General features: G+C 38.5%; 1 protein-coding gene across 2 annotated transcripts in view; it reads right to left on the minus strand.

Annotated features, from left to right (window-relative positions):
- The window catches only part of CNTN1 (contactin 1), a 251,559-nt gene that overhangs the window by 164,518 nt on the left and 67,894 nt on the right, over window positions 1–19,147 (minus strand). The window contains exon 1 of one of the 2 annotated variants that reach the window (XM_082763609.1): window positions 14,846–14,891. The exons of the other annotated variant lie outside the window; for it this stretch is intronic. The gene's annotated coding sequence lies outside the window, so the exon portion shown is untranslated. Of the gene's footprint in view, window positions 1–14,845; window positions 14,892–19,147 lie in introns of those variants that run through there. 2 annotated transcript variants of the gene reach the window in all.

A 19,147-nucleotide genomic window follows, 5' to 3' on the forward strand; every position in this document is an offset into this window, starting at 1 on the left:
TATTAGAGGAAATCAATATACAGTATCAAAGTGTTCTGCAGTGTTGGACTTGTCAGAAAGAGGGTACAGACCATGATTTTATTTGTTACAACAGGAGGAAAACCAAAGAACAAAAACACCAGAGAAACTGGAGAGTCTTTGACACTCTGTACAATGATGCAAGGTTGCTGAAAAGTACCTATAATGCTAATTGTTACAGAATGCTTGAAAAACCTGTCTGTACATGCAGCAATATAAATAGCTCATACAGCATAAAAATAGTATAAAAATATAAAAATAGCTCATACAATATAAAAAGCTCTGTGGCAGCCTTCGCCCTTCAATGAAATCAAGTCACTTCCCTGATCTTTCCTGTAAAAATTCGGATTCTAATATTCTGATGCAAAAAATACAAATAAAAATCTTGTAGCGCCTATGATTTCCATGGTTTCCTACTCTCTGCCCACTTCAGTCTATACATCAGCGGCCTTAGTGCTACCCTTCAACTCTAAGAGGTGAAGAAATGCTTACAGAAAATTAGGAAAAGCTTGCCAAAATGTCCAGGGTTTGGTTTTGTCACTTACTAAAGTCATCCTTGTATTAAAATTCTCTTATTTACTGACACAAAGATCTAGATCCAAGGTCCTTTCTCAGGTCTCTAACTTCTCAGTTGCCACGGCTTTTCTCCCTAGATTTAAAAATGAAGAGATTTTACCTCGTTAAAAGTTAATTTTCAAAAATCAACTCAGATTGTGTTGTCTTCTTTTTCTCAACACAGACAGTTTGGAAATGTCATTATCTAATGTGACCTTCTAGTCACAAAGGATTTGTCCTTAACAGAAACAGTAATAAAAGAAATGTATTATCAGTGGGCAAGAAAGTAAATAAATTGCATTAAGATTGCTAAAGTACATTTTTGAAATACTGGAACTAATGCTCTAATTCTTATATGCAGTTAGATTCATAGGGGAATTTTCAGAGTAATACTATTCATTAATAATTATTGGTAAAATTCCCTTATTATTATGATTAAGGAAGCTTTAAAGCACTCATTTGAAAGAGGTAACAATCGTCTGGGCCCTGATCCAGCAAAGCACTTAAAAATGTTAATTTTCATCATGAAAATATTACGGCCTGGATTCAAACAGGACTGACATGCCTAAGTTAAGATAATCTTGGCTTTTTAAGCCTGTAATGGGAAGATCAACTAGAAGCATTATAAGAGTAATCCATGAAATCCTGCCAGAAGTTTGCCTCAATGCTATGCCATTATCAGACATTCTCCAAGGGGCTGCTTTCCCCTGGGAGACTCCCAAGTAAATGTGAGACCTCTTATAGAAACTGATTTGGGGGAAAAAAATATTGCAGACCCAAGCACATTTAAACCCAATATATAAAAAAATACAGATGATCACAAAATTGATATCTGGTATGGAAGGCCGAAGTTCAAGTGTTTGACCTGAACCTGGTCTTCCACATCTGAATTTGCAATGCGTTTTCTTCTTTGTTCATATTCTTCAGTAAGATAAAAGAGAACAGAACTGGATGCAGGCAGAATCCCTTCCAGAAAGATCACAGAATCTAAGCAGGTTTTTTGTCCAAAGGGACAGGCTTGGGCTAGGTGTATGGGTGTTCAGTTGTAATTTTCAGAAGAAAAGGAATAAATACAGGAGCACATTTTATGGTTCATTTGTGTGATTTTTGTCTGTGCAGGTAGGAGCTCATCATAGTAGTTATGGACAAAAACTGCCCAGATTCTGTAATCTTTCTGGAGAAGATTGCATCTGGCTCCACTCCCTTTTATCTTACCTGATGAAGAGAGGCTTTCTCTATGGCTGTGAGATGTCACAGCTTGTCTGGACTCCCAAAAGTTATCTACCCATCTGCCTGAAAGAAGCAGTGCCCCTCTTTAGAATCCCTTAGGGAAATATGTTCTGTTTTTACCAAAGACTTTCTTCAGTTCACCGAATATTAATAAATAAATAAATAAATAAATAAAATAAAATAAATAAAATAAATAAAATAAAAAATGGTATTCAGCATGAAACGCAGACAAGGCTTTATGGAAGCATATATCTTCCTATATTTTTTTCCATTAATCATAAAAACATTAGTGGTCAAGGAAGAGTTTCTTTGACTTTCTGGAATATAATTAAACAAGGTTAGGCTGCAGCAGAATGAATTCTGAACACAAATAAATTGATCTTCAGCAGTTTTTGATAACAATATGAATCATCTGCTGTCTTTTCATTCTACATCTGATCATGTTCTCCTTTTAATTTTTTGTTTTTGTTCTTATTTCAGAACAGTTTTTTTTATCTGTACAGATATTTGAAGTATTTCATTTTACATATATTGATCCAGCAAACTCATCACCAGCAACTGATAATAAAACCTCTGTCTACACTACTTAGCTGTTACTTCCACAATGCAGAGATTTTTCCTTCCAAATGAATTCAGAACAATGCAGAATAAAACAAGACAATGATTTTCACATAAATCATATTTCAAATATTCTGTCCACATTCCAGATGCTTTTATATTGTAACCTACCATATTCTTAGCATAGGTTCTTACCTCTCCTCTCCCTGAAATGCCAATGAACACCACATCCTACCGCAGAGCACACAGCCATTCTGACAGACACCCGTTTCCCTTTTCTACACCCACTGCACATTTATACAAAGTATCTTTTAATTAACCTTGAAGATTATCTTTATGCTCAAATTATTAGCATTCCTAAAGTAATACCTGTGGGTTTCAACATTAAATACCTATAAAATTTAATCTCATATCATACCTCCTTCTCCTGTCTGCTGTTTATCTGAAGGAGCGTGCAAGACAATGAAAACAAAAGAGTATTATATGATGGACTCAAAAAAATGAGGGAAGATGTAAGGGCCATTTTATCATTTATGTGTTGCCTGATGTTTTGACTCTATTAAGTACAACTCAGTACCAGAAAAAAAATGACTGAAATATCATTAACTGTATTAAAACAGATTATATTTGAGTTACTGAAAGGAGAGTGCACTGCTGGTGGGACTTAAATGGATTGCCTGACTCATTCAGGCTGAAGGTTAATCCTCAGAGGTTTCAAAAACCAAACATAAGAATGAGCAAAAAATCCCCATGACACCACTTAAGAATATTTCATTAGCTATATGCACTTCTGCATGCTCCCAAACCTGGAGCAAACACTTTACAGAGAAAAATAGGGTGACAGTTTATTTTATAAAGTCTATCTATATGCCATGTGTGCAGGATTGTGCAGAGATGCTCAGCTAGCTCTAACACCAGCAGGAGTAGAACTGTACCCAGCCTTATACCTAACAGTCCTTCTGATGTCTGAACTGGGGGCACAAACATATCAGACCCTCTACCATGCCACGGTACTGCAGAGGCTGGCTCATGCAATACAAGCTATAAAGGAATAGAGCAGGGAAGCAAGAGATGAGGACAGAATGGGTGTAACAAAAGAAAAGTGTTGCAGCAATTAGATGACACATAGGAGATATCATCCAGGTCTCATCTCAAATCAGGATGTAGCTGGAATATGGTATTTAATATCCGCATAGCCACATAATATGGAAAATCCTTTCTCTTCTGCTTCCCTCTCCTCTCTCTTCTCAGTGTGTACCAGTTTCCTTTCAAATGAAGCCTGAGAAGAAGCTGTGCGGTATTTAATGAGATCCACTAACATAAAAGGCTAGGAGATAAGGGCTGTTGGAGTGCACAAACATCCCAAGATCAGCATTATAGGGTGATGGCACTCGTCCTGCAGGCGTCCAGAACTTAGCTTCACCTACTTCAATCTCCTATTTCACAGCAGCAAGCAGGAGACTGAACAGGAAAGCGTTTGGATATTCTTAATGAACACCTCTGTCCCCACCCTTCTCCAAGCTCATGCCCTGAAACAAATAAATGCATCACTTTCAGCCTCTTCAAGAGAATATTCATTGAATGTCTTCTGGAATTTTATTAACCTTTTTAGATATAATATACTGCAGTGATGACTTCCATAAATAATTTATGAAGTAAAATAGGTTTCCTTTTGCTAATTTTAAATTATTTATTTTGTAATTCTGCTACCACATTACTTATTTTTAAATATTATTTTAAAGGATAAGTGAAACTTTATACACATATATACACTTATGCTGACCACATTGCAGATTTCCAGCCTGTAGAAGGCACATTATTTGATTTTTCTTTTTCATTGTTCTTTGTTTATCTCAGCTTCACGCTCAATGTTTTATAAAAGCAAGACTTATGAACTAATTTTATTATTTGCATGTTCTTAGAAACTATTCACAGTACCAAATCCTTTTGTTACTATACTGTAAATAAATATATTGATATTAATGGAAATATAAACTTAAATTATTAGTTCTTAGAATGGTACTAATAGCTAAATATTTGAACACTGTGTGACAGCATAGTGAAATCTGATTTTTTGGAAATGGTCTTCTAGAGTGACATGCTTCACTTATTTCAGTGAGCACTAACACAAATCTGTTTAAAGACCAATGAAAAAGATTTCTGAAGCTGCAAGTCAGACTAGTGTCAGAGAACAAAACCAAAAAATGGCTCATAGCTAATAATTGTAAAGATAAAGTATGAAGCAAAATAGCTTTAGCTGTGTTAAGCATACTGTACAAAGACTCTCAATATCCCACTCATTCTCATCTCAGAGGCATCTTATCTCTAAAACTGCGTATTTGGTGAATTCGGTAATTACATTACTTGAAACGGAAATATGAATGGTGAACTGAAAAAAAGATTTTGAGTTGTTCTGTAACTGACAGAAACGAAACATGATTTCCTACAGATTTGAATCCCAGCTCACTCACACCCCTTAACCAAAATAATTTCAGCCTCTCTTCTCACCACATATACTTTCTGACATCTCTTCTGGGCAGGAGACAGCACCTGCTGTGCTTAGCCTGGAGGTATGTATATATTGATTGCTGCCAAAGAGAATATATAACAGCTTTCCACTCAGTAGGACACTGATTTGGATTTTTCCTCTTTACTTAGCTACAGATATATTGAAACTTGTAAGAACTTAATTATCTTCAAGATTGGCATACTTCCTTCCCATGTTGCAGGAGCTAGAACAGCAGTTCAAACTACAAAGCAGACTGACAGACAGAAAGTGACTGCATAATCCTTGTTTCCTTAGGAAACAAGCTAAAATGTTACACTGAATTAAAGCTACATTGCATTAATGGTGCTGACAACACGTCTATGAAAAGTTTAACAGCTTATCAAATTTATTGATGTATGTAACATAAATACCTGGCTCAATATAATTAAAATAAATTGAAAGCGTATTTTAGAATGAATGTTCAGCTCTGGGGCCCCCAGCAAAAGAAGGACATGGAAGCATTAGAACGAGTCCAGAGGAGGGCCACAAAGATGATCAAAGGGCTGGAGCACCTTTCCTATGAATACAGGCTGGGGAAGTTAGAGTTGGAGTTGAGAAGAGAACGCTCCAGGGAGACCTGATAGTGGCTTTCCAGTGCCTAAAGGGGGTCTCCAGAAAAGCTGAGAAGGGACTCTTTGTCAGGGAATGTGGTGACAGGACAAGGAGTAATGGCTTTAAACTAAAAGAATAGAGATTTAGATTAGATATAAGGAAGAAATCCATTACTCAGAGAGTGGTGAGACACTGGAAAAGATTGCCCAGAGAATCTGTGGATGCCCCATCCCTGGAGGTGCTCAAGGCCAGGCTGGATGGGGCTTTGAGCAACCTGGTCTGGTGGGAGGTGTCCCTGCCCATGGCAGGGGGATTGGAGCTGGGTGGTCTCTAAGGTGCTTTCCAACCCAACCCATTCTATGATTCTGTGGTTCTGTATTTTGAATTATATATATATCTTATATACTTTTTTTTTTTTTTTACATACACGTACATGTATTATATATAACTATACACAAAGCATGAAATAAAGCCCAAAAAGAAAGTATTTGAATTGTACTGATATATAAATATATATGTATATAACTCTAGACCCTCATCTAAATTGGAACCAGTCTATGTGGGTGATTAGATTCTTATCATTTTGTGAACTTCTAATGTTCACATGCTTCTGGGACTCAGCAGTTTGCATAAAAATTGAGTGCTGCTTCTACATAGATATGTATGGGCACAACAGAGACCAAAGAACATCAGCACCTCAGAAGCCAGCCAAGAGACCCATGTTATTAGTTACTCTATAGACTCTTCATGGCTCTCACTACGTTCTTAAATTTTATCATGAATATAAATAAGTTAAGTTTTAGTCTGTATGGAAAGTAAAGGCCGAACAGGATTCCTATCTTAACCATCCTAAGATAAGGATGTTGTCTTTTTCATGTGTTCCCCAAAGGTGGACTGCTTTGGTCTTGAATCACAAATGTCTGAAATCTTCATGTTTAAAATCCAGAGGAAATATTTTCCTATTATACCCCACTTGAAAGCTTATTCCATCCTTAGTTATACCCCCGAGGTCCAGGGTTTGACCTCAGCACTTTGGCCAGACAGCTCTCCTTGTCTACTTTGTTTGGCACACAGTCAGGGAAAACCTCTCTCCAGAAGCCCTCTGACACTATTCTCCTCCCAGCACCTCTCACGGGACATTTCCATGTTCCCTGGCCCAGTCCTTCTCTGAAAAGTTGAGCAATACTGCTGGGAATGAGCAGCTTGTTTTTCCCATAAAGTCACTCACTGTGTGATTGCTCCTGTCACAATTTCCCAGATGCACTTTGGCTATTACATGCAAATTCCTTTCATGAAATGAACGTACAAAGCTAAATTAAAGTCTCCTGTCAAAACAGAGGTTGTGATAAAGATGATGCTCACAGAACCAACACCAATTTTACACTCCCGACCTGCAAAAACATCACTTACTTTAAAAAGTTTATTTTTCCATCATTTTATAGAGTAAAAGAGGAAGATAGCTCAGAAACACACAGGTTGTTTCTCACACCTTAAATATGATTCTCCAAACAATTTTTGAGAGAACTGGTTATCTGTAGTGAAGTAACTCACCAAATCACCTAAGTCAATGTGGTATTTTAATACTTGATTTTATTTATTTATTTATTTATTGACAGTAGGCCTGAAATCTCAGTGACATATCTTCTACTCCTCAAGGACTTCTCCACACAAGGAGAAGCTTTGGTCCAATACTAACTGGTTGAATTATACTACAGAAACTGATAAAAGGAATTTCATGAAGCCCAGAAAGAAAAGTGCACACACATACACATCTACACAGAATATGAACAACACATGGGCACAGCTAGAAAATGGGAGCACAGTTCAATAGCTTAAGCTATAGGTAGACTCCAACCATACGCCACAGCTTTTGTGTAAGTTTAAGCTTCATAATATATTTAAATGACAAATAAAGCTGAATCCCCTAAAAATGAAATCCCATAAAATGAAACATACACCACTTTTCCAGCGTATGTTTTCTATTACCGTTTAAATTAAAATTAAATCTTTTATTGACTCAAACGCGCATTGTGGCTACAGAAGAATATTTTCATTTAGAGAAATATTTTCATCCTCAAGTTCTGTCACAAAACAGAAGGAGGAACATTTTTACAAAGGAAATATGGACTGTGGAAATTTGCTGCCATTGTCTCTTTTTCCTATGCTGACCTAGTCAAGAGATGTGGTAAATAAATAGTGGGCCTGCCATCGCCACTGCTTTGCTCAAGTCATTTGCACAGGAAGATTACTCCCTGGTTATAGGATTACTGAGCTAGGCACTTTTTGCTACAGTTATGAACAGGCTGGTAGGAATCCATAAAAACTGTAAGAGGCAGATGTGGTAAAAGAGCTTTCCTGAAAAAAGGCCTCTTTTTTTCCTTCTTAACCAAGCCTAAGAAGCTAGCTGGAAACACAATAAAGATCCTGGCTAAAATCCTGTTTCTAATGTGAGGTTAATGACCACTGGATTGCAGTGGACCTAATTACTCCAAAAGGAATGAAATAGCAGAGAAAAAAAAAAAAAAAAAAAAAAAAAAAAAAAAGGCTAAGACAAACTGGGGGCTATGGAAAGGAGGAGCAAGAAGAAAAAATCCCCAAGAGAAAAATGGAGATAGCAAACACTTGCACCATCTAGATGTCTGTCCCTGAAAGCAGTATACATAAATCATCCTGAACCGTTTCATACTCTGTATCTATTTTTGACAGTTTTAAAAATAAATTTAAGTTTCAAAATGAAGTTGTCTCTAGTAAAAGCAAGCTTTCCCTGCATGCTGCTGAACCTCATGCCTCTGCAGTGAAAAGACAACTGCTAACAACATTTCTTTGGCTAAACAGATTTTCTTTGCCACTACTGAGATGAGAAGTGTGTCCAGCTTTAGAGTTAGATGATGTGGACCATTAAGAACATCAGAAAATCCACCAAATGCAAGTCTCACCTATAGATGAAAAAAATGCCTTTTTGACTCATTAAGTAGCAGCTGACCCGACTGCTGCCAAAACTCAGTCACCTCTTTTCCCATCAGCTACCAATACAGTTCTTCCCACCATGAGAACAGCAAAGAGCAGACAGCAGATGGCCTCTCTCCTGATGGGTATCAAGAAGCTGAACTTGTAACATTATTTTTCCTACTAATATTAGATTTTTCTGGCTTACTTCAGTAGCAGCACAGTGAACCCTAATCTAATTTGCAGAAGTTACCACCAAAATCCTCATCTCTGGGGCCCCCAGCACAAGAAGGACATAGAAGTATTAGAACAATTCCAGAGGAGGGCCACAAGGATGGTCAGAGGGCTGGAGCACTTTTGCTATGGGGACAAGCTAAGGGAGCTGGGGTTGTTCAGCGTGGAGAAGAGAAGGCTCGAGGGAGACCTTACAGCAGCCTGCCGGTGCCTAAAGGGGGCCTGCAGGACAGATGGAGAGGGATTCTCTCAGGGAGTGTGGTGACAGGACAAGGGGGAATGCTTCAAAATAAAATAGCATAGATTTAGATTAGATTTAGGAAGAAATTCTTTACTCAGGGAGTGATGAGGCACTGGCACAGTGTAGAAGAGCACTTGTAACAGCAACTGTTATACTTTATCAGGTGGGCCTTAGCAAATCATTTATAATACATATTTGGATGAAATTTTAACCAGTTACTAAGAGATATGTTTCTGCTAAACTTTCTTAATTTTAGAAAGGTACTATTTTAAAGAATTAGCACAAAAAATGTGCTAATGTGTCTCATAAAATGGAGAGTTATATCACAAAAAAGTCCTGAAGGAAACTGAATACGGATCAGGAAATTAGCTGAACATATGCTTTTGGTGTCAAGTTTTAGCACAAATAGTGACTGTCATACCTGGAGACACAAGTAGGAGAATTACATACTAATATATAATTATCCTCAGAATTATATGGAAGCTGTCTTTGTATTTGGTATAATTAGGACCAGTACATGACGTTAGTGAAGTCATTACTAGTATTCTGCATTTGGTACTTGGTTCAACACCTCCAGAGGATGCTAAAGACTAAAGAATATTTAGAGACATTAGAGAGTCACGTTCTTGAAATTTGCCTCAGGCACGATATCAAAAACTTCAGCCTATTGGTTTATACAAAAGGATGCTAAGATAAAACAGCATGTTCCACAAGCACCTGCAGACAAAAATAGTTTTCATATTATCAATAATGTTTTAATGTTTATTTTTTTAATATATTTTAACACAGATTGGGATTCATCTAACATCATTTTTAAAAGTCTGTAGTGTAAATTTTAATCTCTGATCTCTTCACCTAGAGTCCCTCTATAGTTAATGAGCATTTTTAGTAGTGCAAGAATCAACAACTAGAGCATCTTACTGAGATGTCATTAAAAAAAAACATGCCGTTCAAATCAAAGTCTGTATCTGCAAAAATTACTGGGCAAAGTATTGTGGTTTGTGTTGCTTAGGGATTGCTTTTGTGCCTTAAAATACACAAATAACTACTGTTTTGTATAATTCTAGGAAACTCTAGTAAGCAATTTTGCACAGTTAGTCTCTTTTTAATGAAAAACACACATATCTAAAATGTTCAAGTCCTGCAAGGCCGTTTGGTACATGCCACATACACTCCACAAGATGTGGAGCCCAGCCTACTACTGAAGTATTATGGGCATAGCTAGAAAAAGGATAAAAGGAAACAGCTGTAGTTCAACAAAATCAAAAAGTTCTGGATTATTCTAAAGGAATAGCTTCTGTGGGTTTGCTCCTTTCCAGCTACACAACTAATTTATACTTTGTGCTCCAAATCCATGCATCAGAAGAAAAAGCAGATGGGAAAATTAAGACAAATGAATACCTTAATGCAACAGGGAAAGCATCTTTATTATAGACATTTAATGTGGTAATGCATAGTATCCTGATCTTTGGCTACAGATACAGTGAAAGAGATGAGACTACCCCTTTGTAAGATTAATAAGAACCTATCATTTTGGGTTTGATTTTGTTTCTCTGTTGCAGGAGACAGCACTGGGATGCCCCTCAATGTTGACGCAAAAAATAACTTCTCTGGTGTCTCCATTTTCAGCCATATGAATCTCTTCTTATTTATTTGGAAATGTTGGCAACACATTGAAATAACTGCCTTAAATTCTTGCCTTGATTCAAATAGGTTTCAACACATCTCTGATGTAAGTGCCCAATACAGATCCTTCCTTCCTCAAGAATAAGAGGTTATATCTGTTAAGCAACCCCATCATTAACACTAGAAGTTGGTAAAACAAATATTTGGATCATCTTTCTTCAGCTGGCTCTGCCTAGGGAGCACAGAGTGATGAGAGGTTAACAAGAGAAACTTCTGATCATCTGTAGAGATCCATCTCCTTATCTACAACAAATTATGTTTATCTGACAAGTTCTTCCTCTGAGCAAGACACCAGCTTATTTTCCCTTCACAAATGAAGGGCTATAGATTATTTCAGGGACTTGCATACAGTCTGTCATTCCAGGTACTTTTTTTCCTCTGAGGTATCGTTTTTTGTAACTCAGCCTAGAAAAGACTTCTCTGCACTCCCCTGATTAAGACGTGTATGCTGGACTCTCTGTAATTACTGCTGCTTTGATAATGATTCTATCCAATGCTTCTCTATAGCTACATATATGGTTCAATATCATTCCTACGAAAATCAAAGGGATTCATTGCCAGTGGCAGTGGCACTCAGCAGGTGCCTTTCAGTAGCACATCAGTCATATTTTAACCCCAATGGGGTCAACCCTGAATTGCAACAGTACTGAGGCATGTTAAGAAACTGCAGTGGAAACCACGTTAAAACACCTGCTTATCTGCAGACACAAACACTTTAAGAAGATTGATTGTACAAGGCCCATAGTGCTACTTACTTCACAGTAAAATGACTTGAAGACAGGAATACACTTGAATCAAGTGATCTTAGTTGGAAATATCTTGTCTTTTCCAGTCCCTATTGTATCAACCAACAGAGGAAATGACAGCATTAGATTTTCTGAATTTAAATTTTCTGAATAGAAAAATGGCAAGACAAATTATGTGGAGTATCAAAATGTTTCAATGGCCAGAACAGATTCATGAGAGTTTCAATAGACACTGCTATGCATAGTGCCATTTGCTGAAAATGAGCTGTTAAAAAATCTGTTTTCTTAAAAAAAAAAAAAAAAAAAAAAGGGCACAATTAACTACACTGTTGGAAAAGCTGGTACAGATCCAAAACAGCTCACAGGTGAAGAACTTCCATGAAGACAGTGCTATACATTTATATTTCTGCCAGTTGCTGTAGAAGAATATTCTCTTTTCAGTGAGGAGTAGCAGGCCACTTCAACAATGCAATTCAAGGGTAAGAATGTAGAGCAGCAGGAGCTGAGGCAGTTGAGTAATTCATCACTCTTCAGAGGAGTAAGACACGATTGCACTCTCTGTACTGGCTGGCACAAACTCTTCAACAACAATCTACTATGTGGAAAACAGACCGGCCTTTGTACTTTGTTTGTGCCTTACTAAGAGCATCGCTCTTCAAATAATTCAGTAATATAAATATAATGCTTATTATATAAAAGGCAGCTGCACAGATATAGAAATTAATGTATAATAAGCAGAACGCATCCTGTGAAGGCCTTTCCAGGAAAATGTTGATTCAAACTGCTTCTACTCATTTGAGCATATTCAAATTGAATTCTGCAAGATTGTCAAGAAGTGTTTTGTGTGAAGCAATGGTTACATCTGCACACAGATCTAATTCTTTCATACTTCTCAGACATTACACTTCTTGATTTTAAAAGAAAGAGACCATACTACACCATAGTAACACAGGTATATTGAAAGCATTCCCTTTGGATATTTTATTAGCTGATAGCATCTTTCAAAAAGCTTTGTTGGATGTGATTCTACGGCTGATACAGCGATTAAGAAAACAGAACACAGCCCTATAACTCTTACTGAATACCCACCAGACAGTGTACTTGCCTCTCAACTTTCCCTTTGAACAGATGAGGGCCAACCTGCCTAGTCGTATCACTGAGTCACATCTCTGCCTCAGCCTGCGGCCAAGGTGCTCGTCGGGCACCTCACACTGCCTGCAGCCAGCCAGTGAGCCCCACCAGACAGCAATCCGCTGCCACAGCTCAGCACAGCTCCGAACTTCTCCGGGTCTGAGCCTGGCACAGACGCCTGGCAGGTCCTACAGGAGGCTGTCTGATCCCATCAGTTCACAAAGCAAAAGGCAGGCTGCGATGATGGTGCATTACGGCTGTGCTGCCCTTCCCCAGCTGCTCTGCTGCCTTACATGACTCTGTCAAAAAGCCGGCCACCCAAGCGGTATGCTTACCACACGGCCTGCTCCCTCTCTGCAGGCTGAGGGAAGAGCCCTGAAGGACACCAGCCACGTAATCCCAGCTGCTTCCTTCCCTGGGGAAAAGCACCCAAAGGGACCCACACACCAGACACTGCACCTGACCTGCAGGCATGCTGCAGCAACCCAGGCCTGCACCATGACCTGAGGGACCAGCAGGTAGGTGCCCTGAGGTGAAGGATCCTCCATTTCCACCTCCCACTCCTCTATAAGAACTTTCATCCTTCATTTTGTTTCTTTTTCAGCCACAGAATAAAAGTAATATTCATCTATACTGATGGCAGTTATAAATTAGAAACAGCAGGAGATGGTGGCCATTCTGAGTGAAGACAAAAAGCGCCAGGTATATCCAGCTGCTCCTGGGATCACAAGCTCATTCATACAGAACAATAAGCACAGGAATGGTTGTGCCTTAATAAGAATAACAGCATGCACAGAGCCAATTACGGGGTTGCTGGTAAGGAAGGTCTGATGACACATACATGGAACAACTGAGCGTGAGCAACACTGCAACAAAGCTGGCCACACCTTTCTCAAACAGAGGCATGAGATTTGATGGACTTCATCTCAGGAATTCAGGAATGAAGGATCTGTCCCTCAAACACCTGTCCCATGGACAAGGCAGACAAAGATAGAATAAGGTATATTTATAAGTATTTATAAGTGCAGAGGGCAGAACTGCTATGAAAGTCATGTCATGTGTCACCCACACAAATTTGTTCATTATAGTAAAGTTAACTGGAGCAGTGTGTGAAATAGAAAAGCAAGAAGGTATTTCACAAAATAAAAAAAGAAACATGTAAGGAGAATTAGTGTTATTTGTGCATATTGTATAGATCCGCTGGCTTCAGTACTATACAAATGCCCAACAGAAACATCTGTCAATATATCACCAAGGTTCAGACTCCCAAAAGGATTCGGGTTGGAGGTATGTACTTTCAGGATTCATCACAGCACTACCCTACACTCATGTTTTCTTTGTCCAACAGCATAATCTAATGATGTTAGAGAAGGTAAAAGATGCCAAAGTTTAAAATGTCAGCACTAAGTAACCCTAAGCTAACAAAGTGTGTTTTGTCATTAGGAGCCATGACTTCCTCTGGTCCCGTCCTATTACGGGAGAGTGGATTTCACTTCAAGCTTGTTCTGAAAACTGTTTCCAAATTTGTATTAAAATGTCTCTTGTTCATTTTCTTCCTTGAATGACTCTTTTAGGAATATTACATTAACTTAATGCAATCTTTAAGTGATATAAAGGGGAAAAAATCACACCTGCCTACCTCTACTGAAAATCTAAGCACACTCCTATACCCTGCTGAGCTGCCACTGTTATTTCAGTGTCTGTCTTACCAGAGTAGCTTTGTCAGAGACATGTAATGTTACTGCATAAGTAACTCGTGTTACTGCAGTGTAACATGATTTTATAGATAGCTCAACATTAGTCTAACTTCATATAGTGAATACAGTCATCACCAAGCTATGGGTTTCCTATTGCCCAGCAATATCTTCTTGACAGACTGGTCAGGAGGGGCTTTATCCTGCTGTAATCTGAACACCAGGTACCACCTTATATTTTTAAAACATATTTTGTAGAGCCTAATAGGTCATTTCTGAATAATCAACAGAAGTACAGATCAGGTCCCATGCCTCTGTGGTATATGTACGAAAAGTTCTTTGGTGTGGCTTTCATGGTAGATCCCATCTCTACTCCAACCTTCAAGTAGGAAATTATAGATATACATATCAAATATCAATTCAAACCAGTGAAGTCTTTGAATCAAAAAGCCTTGCATGCAGACCTGATGTCAAAATGTTGTATCTTGATATAGCTAACATTTAAAAAATAATCACATTAAGGCCAAAAATACTGCTTCTGCATATTACTCCAGCATAAATCTCTGAATTAGCAGTGTTTTTACCACATTTTTCACTGCATCAAGATTAATAAATAATGAGGTTAATAAAAAGATCCTATCTTCCACTTCATTACTTAAACTTAATCGAATATGGATACTGGGGAAAAAAAAGAGAACCCACCAACCTTTAATAAAGCAGTCTGTTTCAGTGCAGATCCAGAAGCAGTGTCTAGGATTGAAGAAAGACAGAGTTCAGTCTGGTTGCTTGACACTTAAGTTAATTTTTCAATTTGCTGGTTATGTTATAATTTGTTATGCATACTTCCATAACATGCTCTTCCAATCAGCTTTTCCCAGATGTTTTCTGGCATTCATAAACATATGGGTTTCAGTTAGTCACTGTCTTGCATAAAGCTAAGACATATTAATAAAATCCTAGCAAAATTAAACTTTAAGAGACTTAACCTATTTAATACTTGTATGGTTTTATTTTTCCTGATTACTTGGTATACAAGCTATTACAGATCGCCTTTGAAAATAAATTAAGATGCACATTTAGCTATTTTTTAAAGTCATTAACCCTTAACACAAAAACTAGATCTGAAAGCTTTCTCCTGCAGTAAAGCACTGAGATGTCAGCTCAGATACATTATCAGTTATTATCACCAAACTCCTGCTTTCTCTAACGCATTTAATTCTTCCCTTTATAGTATGCTTTCTGATCCCTCCCTATACTTGTCTCCACCCAGTAAATTTTGCTGCCCTTCCAGAATGGTTCAAAAATCTTTATTCAAATTGTGTTTTGATTTCTTCAAACATTCTCTGATTCACAGCTGCAGATACCATCCACCTACTTCCAAATCTGCATTTCTTCTTTTAGCAGTTTGGGTGTAATATCCCTGAAATGTTTGGATTGCTGGGTTCAAGGTGGTAACTACACAACACTGGCACTACTTGCAAATTTTCAACTGCTTCCAAGATCTAGTACAACCTAAACAAATAACTGCAGAGTACTCACTTCAGAAGTTGGCTACATAAACTAACAGTTTTACACCTCACACCCATGCCTGCATTTCCTTTTGTAACTGTAGTTCACTGCAACTGCATGAAGATTTCTAAGTTGTGCTAATTGTCAAATGGACCATAATTTAGGTTGGTAAATGTGAGCTAAGGAATCTTTTAGATATATAAGGCCCAACTGCTAATTCCATGGGTGACAGATAATTCAACCAGCACCCAGGCTCCAAAGCTGTACTACTTTGTAGTTAGCTTCTTCAAAGCAGACTCAAAACTCGGTTTGTTTCTAGTGTGCTCTGATTTATTGCAACACAAAATCCGACTTGTCTTCGTTGTCCCAAGGACACTTTACAAAATTAGCAATGTAATAATTTCTCTGAAGGCTTCATTAAGTGGTGCATTCCACTTCTTTCCATGTACCACGTGTCTATGTAAACTGACACAATATTCCCATGGCCTCAGCAACACTATCATTAAATGGCATGTTATCTCTAAAAGTTTAATGTCACAAGCATTCCACTATGCTGAGAGGAGAAGAAAAATAATTAATGCATTTTCAGGCTCATCCCTTCAACGTCTTATAAATTAAGTAGGTGTTCATGTTCATATATATTGTGTTTTAATCCTTCTGCTGCTGCTGACCTGGACAGAATACCAGAATAATTCCACCTATAAAGAACATTTCCATTATTTCTACTTCCTTGTAAACTATTCACAAGAGTCCATGGACAAAAGCAATTTAAACTAATCTTACAGAACCACATACACAAAAGGACTTATTCTGTCATAAGTAAATTTTATTCTTCAATCACTCCCTTGCTAAGTACATATTTGCATGTTCATAAATCTTAATAACTTTGAAAACCGATTTCCAAGCAACACATTTATCTTGAGTAGGAAGTTCCTGGGGTAACAACTACAGTACATTATCAGAATAATACAATATATTCTATCCTTCTTCCAACACTTAACAGGAAGGTTTAAATGTTTGCTTTGTAATTTATTAGCTGGGATGGAAAATAAACAAAAATGCAGAAAGAACAACCTTAAGGTTCTGAACAGTTTTATAAAATTACAAGCATTTAAAGAACACTAACTGAGTTCCCTTGGTTAAGAACATACTTTTTTTTTCTGAAGTAAAGGCTTGAGAAGTATTTCCTACCATATTCAATGAAACATCCTTACATTAAAATACATTATTCACAGAACCCGAGAATGGCTGAGGCTGTCAGGCCCTCAAGGAGCCCACCTGCTCCAGCTTCTGCCCAAGCAGGGACACACAGAGCAGGCTACCCAGGACCATGTCCAGGTGGCTTTGGAAGACCCCCAAGGAGGAGATCCCACAGCCTCTCTGGGCAGCCTGTGCCAGTGCTCAGGCACCCACCCAGCACAGAAGTGCTGCCTGGTGCTCAGGGGAGCCTCCTGCACTCCAGTTTGTGCCTGTTGCCTCTTGTCGTGCCACTGGGCACCACAGGCCCAGCTCTGTGTTCTTTGCACCCTCCCTTCAGGTATCAATATATGCTGATAAGATCCCCCCAGGCCTCCTCTTCTCCAGGCTGAACAGCTCCAGCTCTCTCAGCCTGTCCCTGTAGGAGTGGGTCTCCAGTCCTTTGATCATCTTGGTGTCCCTACATGGGACTCTCTCCAGTATGCCCATGTCTCTTGTACTGGGGGACCCAAAACTGGACACAATACTCCAGGTGCAGCTTTACCAATGCTGAGTAGAGGGGAAGGATCACTGCTCTCAGCCCGCTGGTGGTACTTTGCCTAATGCAGCCAGGAATACCTTCTTTGCAGCAAGGTCACATTGCTGACTCATGTTCAGGACTCCAATGACCTTTTTTCCTTGTGGGCAATACTGTTGGCTGTCTAAGTGTCAAGAGCACATTGCTAACTCACGTTTAACTTGGTGGCACCAGGACTGCAAGGTTCTTTTCTGCAGAGCTGGTTTCCACACAGGTGTCTCCCAGCATGTCTTGGTGCACTTCTTTTTGTTGAATTTCATGAGATTCTTGTCAGCTCACCCTTCCAGACAGAATGGCTGCATGGCTCTCAGGCAAACCAGCCACTCGCCTCAGTTTTGTTTCCCCCCGTATTCTTCCTGTAACTTTCCTTACATTATTTTCAAAGATCCATTTGTGTTATACTAAATTCTGTACTTTTTGATAATAGCTTTAGGTTCGTTTCCTTCAACTGAAACTTGCCACTGCTGTACACCATAAGAAGAAAACGCAACGTGACAGAAATCAGCAGACATTAATTTAATCTTTAACAGAGCAATACTTGGTTAGAAGTAAATTGTGATAAATGTTACACTTTCTTTCCCTTTCATCAGCAATTCTGAATATTACTAATCCGTCATTTGTGAGTATTTCACCTCTATGTTTTACCTTTGTTAAGCACTGCATTATGGAAAACCTTGTCAAACCTTCAGGCAGCTGCTAAAATAAAACAGACTGCACATATCAGACAACTAAAAATGCATTTTCCATTGGTAAAATGTAGGAGGTCTACAGAAAAAATCTAAGCTATAGAAATGCGTAATGTTGATTAACAACAAAACAGAGTATCTAAAGTGGTGCTGTTACTTGGGGGGAAGAAATATCCCAGGGTAGTCTGGGAAACTGCCAATTGAATGTTTGTCCTTGCAAGTTTAGAACAGAACATAAAACTTCTCCATTTATGCAAGAGGAGGATCATCACAGTTTTTAAGCTAGTTTGGTGAAGAATACAGAACACATGGGCACAGGGCAAGAGGAGGGGTCTATCTAGCTCAGTATATTGACTTGGATAATGGCAACTACTTGATGCTTATAAACAGAATATAGGGACTAGGATGAATTATTCTTCCTCTGTTCTATTCTTTATGACTTAAATGTGAAAGACAAAAAAAAAAAAAATCATTAAAAACACATCAGTAAAACATACCAGTTTTGGGCCCCTCACTATAAGAAGGCCATCGAGGTGTTCAAGTGTGTGCAGAGAAGAGCAACAAAGCTGGTGAGGGGACTGAAAAACAAGTGTTACGAGGGATGCCCGAGGGGATTGGGGTTGTTTAGTCTGGAGGAAACTGAAGTGAGATCTCATTGCTCTCTACACCTACGTGAAAGGAGGCTGCAGCGAGGAGGATGTCGGTCTCTTTTCTCAGGTACAAATGATAGGGCATGAGGAAACAGTCTCAAGTTGCATCAGGGGAGGCTTAGGCTAGATGTCAGTAAGAATTTCTTCATTGAGAGGGTGTTCAAGCATTGGAACAGGCTGCCCAGGGAGGTGGTGGAGTACCAATCCCTAGAGGTATTTAAGAGACATGTAGACTAAAGGACATGGTTTAGTGATGGGACTTGGTAGGCCAGGATGGTGGTTGGACCTGATGATCTTGAAGGTCTTTTTCCAACATACATGATTCTATAATTCTATGATATTTTTTTCTCCAATTTTATCCTACTTCTTTTCACAGTGGCTGGTAAAAG

This window comes from Aythya marila (genome assembly GCF_965140915.1).
Source record: "Aythya marila genome assembly, chromosome: 1".
NCBI classification, from domain to species: Eukaryota; Metazoa; Chordata; class Aves; order Anseriformes; family Anatidae; genus Aythya; species Aythya marila.